Raw genomic sequence first — 7,366 nt, forward strand, 5'->3', positions numbered from 1 at the left:
TGTACTCATGAGGAACCTGTACACAGACCAGGAGGCTGTTGTTCAAACGGAACAAGAGGATACTGCATGGTTTAAAATCAGGAAGGCAGTGCATCAGAGTTGTATCCTTTCACCGTATTTATTTAATCTCTATGCTGAGCAAATAATCTGAGAAACTGGACTATATGAATAAGAACATGGCATCAGGATTGATGGGAGACTCATTAACAAACTGAAATACACAGATGACACAACTTTGCTTGATGAAAGTGAGGATGACTTGGAGCACTTACTGATGAAGACTGAAGATTACAGTCTGCAGTATGGATTACACCTCAATATAAAGAAAACGAAAATCCTCACAATTCGACCAACACATAGCATCATGATAAATGGAGAAAAGACTGAAGTTGTCAAAGACTTCATATTACTTGATTCTACATTCAACAACCAATGGAAGCAGCAGTCAAGATATCAGATGACATATTGCCTTGGGCAAAACTGTTGCAAAAGACCTCTTTAAAGTGCTGAGGAGCAACGATGTCTCTTTGAAGACTAAGGTGCACCTAACCCAAGCCATTGTATTTTCAATTGCCTCCTATGCATGTGAGAGCTGGACAATGAATAAGGAAGACTAAAGAAGAGTTGATGCTTTTGAGTTGTGGTGTTGGCAAAGAATACTGAAAGTACCATGGGATTGCTAAAAGAACTAACAAACCTGTTCTGGAAGAAGTGCAGCCAGAATGCTCCTCGGAAGCAAGAATGGCAGACTTTGTCTCACCTACTTTGGTCATGTTTTCAGAAGGGACTATTCGCTGGAGAAGGATGTCACACTTGGTAAAGTGGCAGGTCTGCGAAAAAGGGGAAGACCCTCAATGAGATGGACTGACACAGTGGCTGCAACGATGGGCTCAGGTATGGCAAGGATTGTGAGGCTGGCACAGGACCAGGCAGTGTTTTGTTCTGTTGTACATAAGGCAGCTATGAGTCAGAGACGACTTGATGGCACCTAACAACACCACCACCACTTAGAAATAGAATTAAGATTTATAAACTAAAATGCTTAAGAAATAACTGAATTTTAAAATTAGTAATTTCAATAAAATAAATATTAATTTTTAAACCAAAGTAAATACTTGACTAGTCTTTTTTCTGCCTAAAAAATGCCTTTTAAGGCACCAACACTCATATTTTATCAATCTCTGGCCATGACATCATATACACTCTAAGCTTTATCCTATCAACTATTTAATTTGGTAAATTTGGGTGTTTACTATGTGCCAACATTGTGAGGATGGTGCAGCAGCATTTTGTTCTGTTGTATGTAGGGTTGCTGTAAGTTGGAGCCAACTTCATGGCACATAACAACTACATAGTGAGTGGTATTAAGAAACTGGGGATTAAAAAATGAAGACGCACACAGTCCCTTTTTCCCAAAATCACACTAGTAAAAAGAAACTTAATGTAACACAAAATGCTTTGTGTGTGTGTGTGTGTGTGCTGCAAACTGAACTTTAATTCGCTCGAGTCTACATGATCTTCAGAGCTCAACCAGACCGAGTTTGTAATAACGACAAGAAGTCTGCAAATGAGAAACTTAAAAGGTGCATCCAGGTGCAGAACTTCTCAGCATTTTCCCAGCTGCTATGTTAGCTGACTGTTAGAAAAGCAACCCCTGGTCACTGGTACTTAGCACGTACTCAAAAGCACGCAGCAGCATGGTGCAGTCCACCACGTTTACAAACATTAGTACTGGTGATAAAACATAAAATAGAGAGTTCCATTTTTCAAATAGTAAGTCTTCATCCTTTGGTTTCAAACCTAGGCATTGTACTCGCAGGACACGGCCGACTTTGTGCTGAGATGACAATATACATCTGCTGGGGAAGGGTGGGTGCTGGGGAGCGTCAAAGCATTCCATCATAGAAAGGAAGCCACCAGTGAAGCAAAAATACTTTCTGTCACACACTGCACATTACGTAAATCAACATTCAGAGTAAGGATCAACACAGGCCAAAGTATCATCTTCTGGGAGACCAGAATCTTGTCTTCCACATCACATGCGTTGAAGATGCTTTTGTTCAGAGAAAGAATGGCGTCTGCTGCTCTACTTACATATGTGCTTATAGAGCTTGGAAACAACAAGTTATTACAATTATTACATTCATTTGTTAACGGTCTGCCCTCTGCTTACCTGGCTGGCTTCCGGCTGCGAACAAGGAAGACAGAACCATTTTGGTATCTGACTTTCATTTCATACTACCTCAGTGACATGGAATTGATTCCCTTCTATCAACTCATGTTTGTAACAGGAAGAGTGGAAGTGGAGCAGGGAATTTCACAATTTGTGCAGGGGAAACTAGTTGGCAATGTTTCCAATAAGGCCAGTAGCAAAATCATGATGACAAAGTCAGTCCAAGCTAATAGTGAGTCCCTGATTTAACAAGCGGAATCAGAGTTTGAAGTTAGGTGATTATAATTCCTAAATTACTGTGCAAATCTCAAATCTCCTATGTAAAAGACAGTGCTGGCACATCAAAGCCCTGGAAGGAAAGAATGAAATACTGCTAAGTCATGAAATGCAGAGAGACTAGGTGAAGAGGCGTTAACATCTTGGTGACGGTTGCACAGCAGTGGCTCAGTGTGGTGCAATGAATTACTTGGTATGGCTTTTCTAGCTATAGTCTTTGTAACTCCCACCGGATTACTGGGTGGGACTACGCGAATAAGATGTGTAAAACTCTCATGCTGGGTTAGTTTTGTCACTCTGGCAGGCTTAAAATGAGCCTTCCTAGAGATAGAGAGGGACCTCACTGCCATTGAGAGAAGAGTTGGGAGAGAAGAGCTGGAGGTGAAGTATAGTGTGTCCTTGGGCCTGAGGTTCCTGCGCTGGACCTCCCTGGCAGAGATGCCTGGCAGAAAAGACATCCCAGCAGAGAGAGATGCCCTGGCAGAGAGACGGACGCAGTGGAACCAAGAGGCATGAGAGCCTGAGTGTGTCAGGCTTACCTGGTCCACAGAGTGAGAAAGCTGAGTGCCCTTGGGCAGGATGCTTGCTAATGCAGCAGGGTGCACCTAGGTATACCTATCAGAAGAACTAAAAGAGCTTTGTAATACTTGCCCAAGCAGGGCAGAGGCCAGGCCGAGAAGCTAAGGGCCAGAGAGGTGTGTCTGAAGGCACAGCAGAGGGGAGACTGTACTGAGTGAAGAATTGTATCCTGAGTGTATTCCTGAACCTGAAATGTCGTCTGTTACTTCCTAATAAACACCATAATTGTGAGTATTGTCTGTGAGTATTGTCTCAACTACATGGTGAGTGGTATTCAGAAACTGGGGATTAAAAAATGAAGACACACACAGTCCCTTTTTCCCAAAATCACACTAGCAAAAAGAAACTTAATGTAACACAAAATGCTTTGTGTGTGTGTGTGCGTGTGTGTGCTGCAAACTGAACTTTAATTCGCTATGAGTTCTATGCGGCCATTGCAATGAATTACCAAACCCAGCAGAGTTGGTAGTAATGAGTGCTACAGGAGGGATGGCTGGTGTCAGAGTTGGTGAAAAGATTGGAGGCTGGAGGTATGTCTGGCCTCTTAGGAATAAACCTTGGGCTGCTTGCTGATGGTGACTCTGTTTTTGCCTCGTGAGATGGGAGGAGGTAGAAGATGCCACCTCCATTTCCATGTCCTTTTTGCTCTCAGAATTCCCTGCATGAATTGGATATTAACTGAGATGATTCACTCATCAATACTGTTCTGAGCAAAAGCCTACACTGAAAGTGAGAAGTGATAAACACAAAACCAAAGATGCACCTTCCACTGTGAATATGCAGGGATCACAAGCTTCCCACCCACTTTCTGCACCACCAGCAGCCTCCCTAAAAGGCAAGGCTTGTCAGGACTGTCCACCCCTTTGCAAGGCCTCCAGTCTCTGAAGGAAGGCATTCTCAAAGGCTTCCCAGTAGGTGGGGCTGAGCGTGTCCAGCAAGTAGTAGACGATTTCATGGTAGGGGGGTCTGCAAACAATCCCCCATCCACCTGGTCAAACACACAACTGACCACCTGATGGGGACAAATGTTCAATTCCTCAGCCCCGTGTCCATGAGCTCCAGGAAGTATCTGCTCCCATCCCTCGTCTCCACGTTGATATAGGCCATGTCGTCTGCACAGTGCAGGCTTATCGAGACCAACATATGATTGACAGCAAAAAGAACATCACTGACAACCACCTCTGCTTCCAGCCACGTTTTCCATTTCAGTTCCTTCAACACCACTGAGCACTGAGTCTCCAGATCCTGACACTGGTTAGCAACTTGGGGTTCCAATCTGTCTCCACCCTGCATGTTCCTCTGGAGGCATGTGCAGCTGACCTGTGGCACAGCCTACACCCATCCTGGCCCGTCCTGTGCGCTATTAAACAAGGTGCTTTGAAGAGCAATAGCCATTAATCCAAATGTCCTTGCCCAGTCCCAAACCTTCTCAGATGAAATGGCCCCTATAGCCACTTCATTAAGAAAACCAGTAACACCATTCTCTCTCATCTTCATTCCTTTACATGTACCATTTCTCCGCTTACTCCAGTGGCCTTCACTCCTTCCCTCTTCCCTCTTCAGACTTAGCCAAAGGTCACTTCCTCTAGAAGTCTTTCCTTTTCCTTCCCACCAGCCACCCTCTGAGGGTCGGTCTATACCTCTACTGCATTCTCACAGCTTCTGTACCTACTTCCAGCCCAACACTGTCTGAAGCATGTTAATCATTGTAACAGCCCTATAAAGGAAGTACTATTATCATCCCAATTTACAGTTGAAGAAAAAAGGCCATGGCATGCAGAACCGAGAGTTGGGCCAAGGCAGACTCAATCGATTACTGATGAATATATGAGGGAACAGAACTGCTGAAATGTGGAAGCAACTAGAGGCTGGGACTGGCATCCTACTGTGCCCTGCACTGGCTTGGAAAGCTATCCAATCTCTGCAAGTCTCAGTTTCCTATGCTGCAAGATAAAAATGATGGCTCTTTGGTAGGCTATCGTCAAGGAACATATGTGAAAGGCCAGGTACAGACTCTGCAATTGCTCAGAAAATATCTTACTATAATTAGAAAGAGATAAGAACCCAATAATGAAAAAAGTGAACACTTACTTTGCACTATGTTTCAGGAACCATGTAAATTCTCAAGAAGCATTGTCTAATATCATCCTCACAAGATTACAAAGTAAGTGCTGTTACTCCTCCCACTGTACAGCTGAGGAGATGGAGCACTACAGAAGTCAAGCAATCTCACCTGAGCTAATCTAATTCGAATCCAGACCTGTCTGGTTCTAGGTGTAGCTCATCAGCCCTACATGTTCTCACAATTACCTGTGACAACACAATGGGGTGGTTTTGAGCCTGCCTGTCAGGATGGATGGGGCCAAGGTGGAGGAAGAAATGGGTGGGGTCAGGAGGGGTTGGCTAGTGCTGTTCATGAGTGAGGTACCAGTAGGGTATCTGGAGAAGCTGTTCATCAAACAGTTAAACTACAGGATTAGAGTGCCGGAGAGATGCTGAGCTGAGGGGAAAAAAAATGTGATGGTGGTTTAGTTTATGAGAGGAGATTAAATCATTCAGAGAGACTGGGAGAAGAGAAGGTGGACAAGGAAGGAGCCCTGGAAAACATCAGCATTCAAAGAGTAGGAAACAGTCCATAAAGGCATGATGAGCAGTCAGAATCGAAGTGAAACCAACGAAAAGGAGAAACCCAAAACCCACTGCTGTGGAGTCGATTCCGACTACAGTGACCCTGTAGGAGAGAGCAGAACTGCCCCATAGGGTTTCCAAGGCCATAAATCTTAACAGAAGCATACAGCCTCATCTTTCTCTTCAGGAGCAGCTGGTGGGTTTCAACTGCCGACTGTTTTGGTTAGCAGCGAGCGCTTTAACCACTGCCACCACTAGAGTGCCTACCAAAAGGAAAAGGGAGTGGCTAATCTATTAATTTATTCAACTAATATTTACTGAATCCTAGGCACTGTTTTCATAGGTAGGAGTGTACAAGTGAACAAAAGAGACAAAAATCCCCACCCTCAGGGGTTTACATTCTAGACAACAGAGAGAGACAATAAATGTCAGATGTAGACAAACGATGTTCCTATATGCGTATTTGCATGTGCTATAGAAGTGTCCACATACATTATAGAGCTAACAGGGGGCAAAGTTAGGATAATTTTTTAGCCACAACCAAGTACCTTAAGGAAGTAAGTCGCTGGGCCTGCGAGCTCAGGCCCATGGTTGCAGAGGATTTCAAGCTCAAGTGGCACAACACAGTACACAAAAACACTGTTCTACTTTGATAAGTAATGACTGGGGTCTTAAAAGCTTGCCAAGTGGCCATCTAAGATGCAACTAATTTGTGTCTCCTCAAGAAAATCAAAGATATATGGAAACAATTAGCTCAAGGGATTAATGGGCCATGGAACCTCAGCCTACATGATTCTGAGACCAGAAGATTTAGATGGGTGACTGGCTACCAATGCCAACCACTTGGAAAGGGATCAGAATTGGAGATCTTGGATAGAGTGGGAGAAAAAATATGGAACAAAATTCAACAACATAAAAAATACTAGGATCATTGGTCAGAAAGAGACCAGTGAAACTCCTGAGATTACGTCCCCAAGTCACCATTTGGGCCTGAATTGGACAAAATCCTGTGGCTTGATTGTTAGCCAAATGATAGGCTTATGATCTGAACAACTACACTAGAGAGATTCCTTAGAACAGTCAAGCATGGGAGATCAGAAGTGCATTTGCACAGGAGAAAGCTAGGTGGACAGGAATGCAAAGATAAGAAGGACACAGGGAAGGGGTAACCACAGGGAAGAGATGGGAGGAGAGCTGTTCCATTGTGGGGATAGTAATCAGTGTTGTGAAACAAAACGTGTATGGACTGCTGAATTTAAAACAAATATGATTTGTAATACTGCACCTAAATCACAAGAAAAAGTAGAAGAAAAAAATGTCAGGTCATAGTAAGTGCTAGGGAGAAAGTGAAGGAGAGGAAAAGGGATATAGAATAATGGACTGAGGACAGCTATTCCATATATGGCAAAGAAGGACTTTCTTTTTGATAAGGTGACATCTAACAATAGGCCCAACACAGTGAACCTAAGAGTCCTGTGGATACCTTGGGCAAGAGTTCTGTGCAGAGAGAAGAGCAAGAAAAGAGGCCTTGAGTCTAAATGTGCTTGAGAGAAGCAAGGAGGCCAGGAAAGCTGGAGTAAGGGAGGGGAGAATGTTAAGAGATGAGGCAGACACTGGTATTGGTTCAATGACAGATACATAGACCAATGGAATAGAATTGAGAACCCAGATATAGATCCATCGACCTATAGTCAGCTGATCTTTGACAAA

The sequence above is a fragment of the Orycteropus afer genome, unplaced genomic scaffold (genome assembly GCF_000298275.1).
Source record: "Orycteropus afer afer isolate SDZICR_OR568_19922 unplaced genomic scaffold, OryAfe1.0 scaffold00471, whole genome shotgun sequence".
Classification (NCBI taxonomy): domain Eukaryota; kingdom Metazoa; phylum Chordata; class Mammalia; order Tubulidentata; family Orycteropodidae; genus Orycteropus; species Orycteropus afer.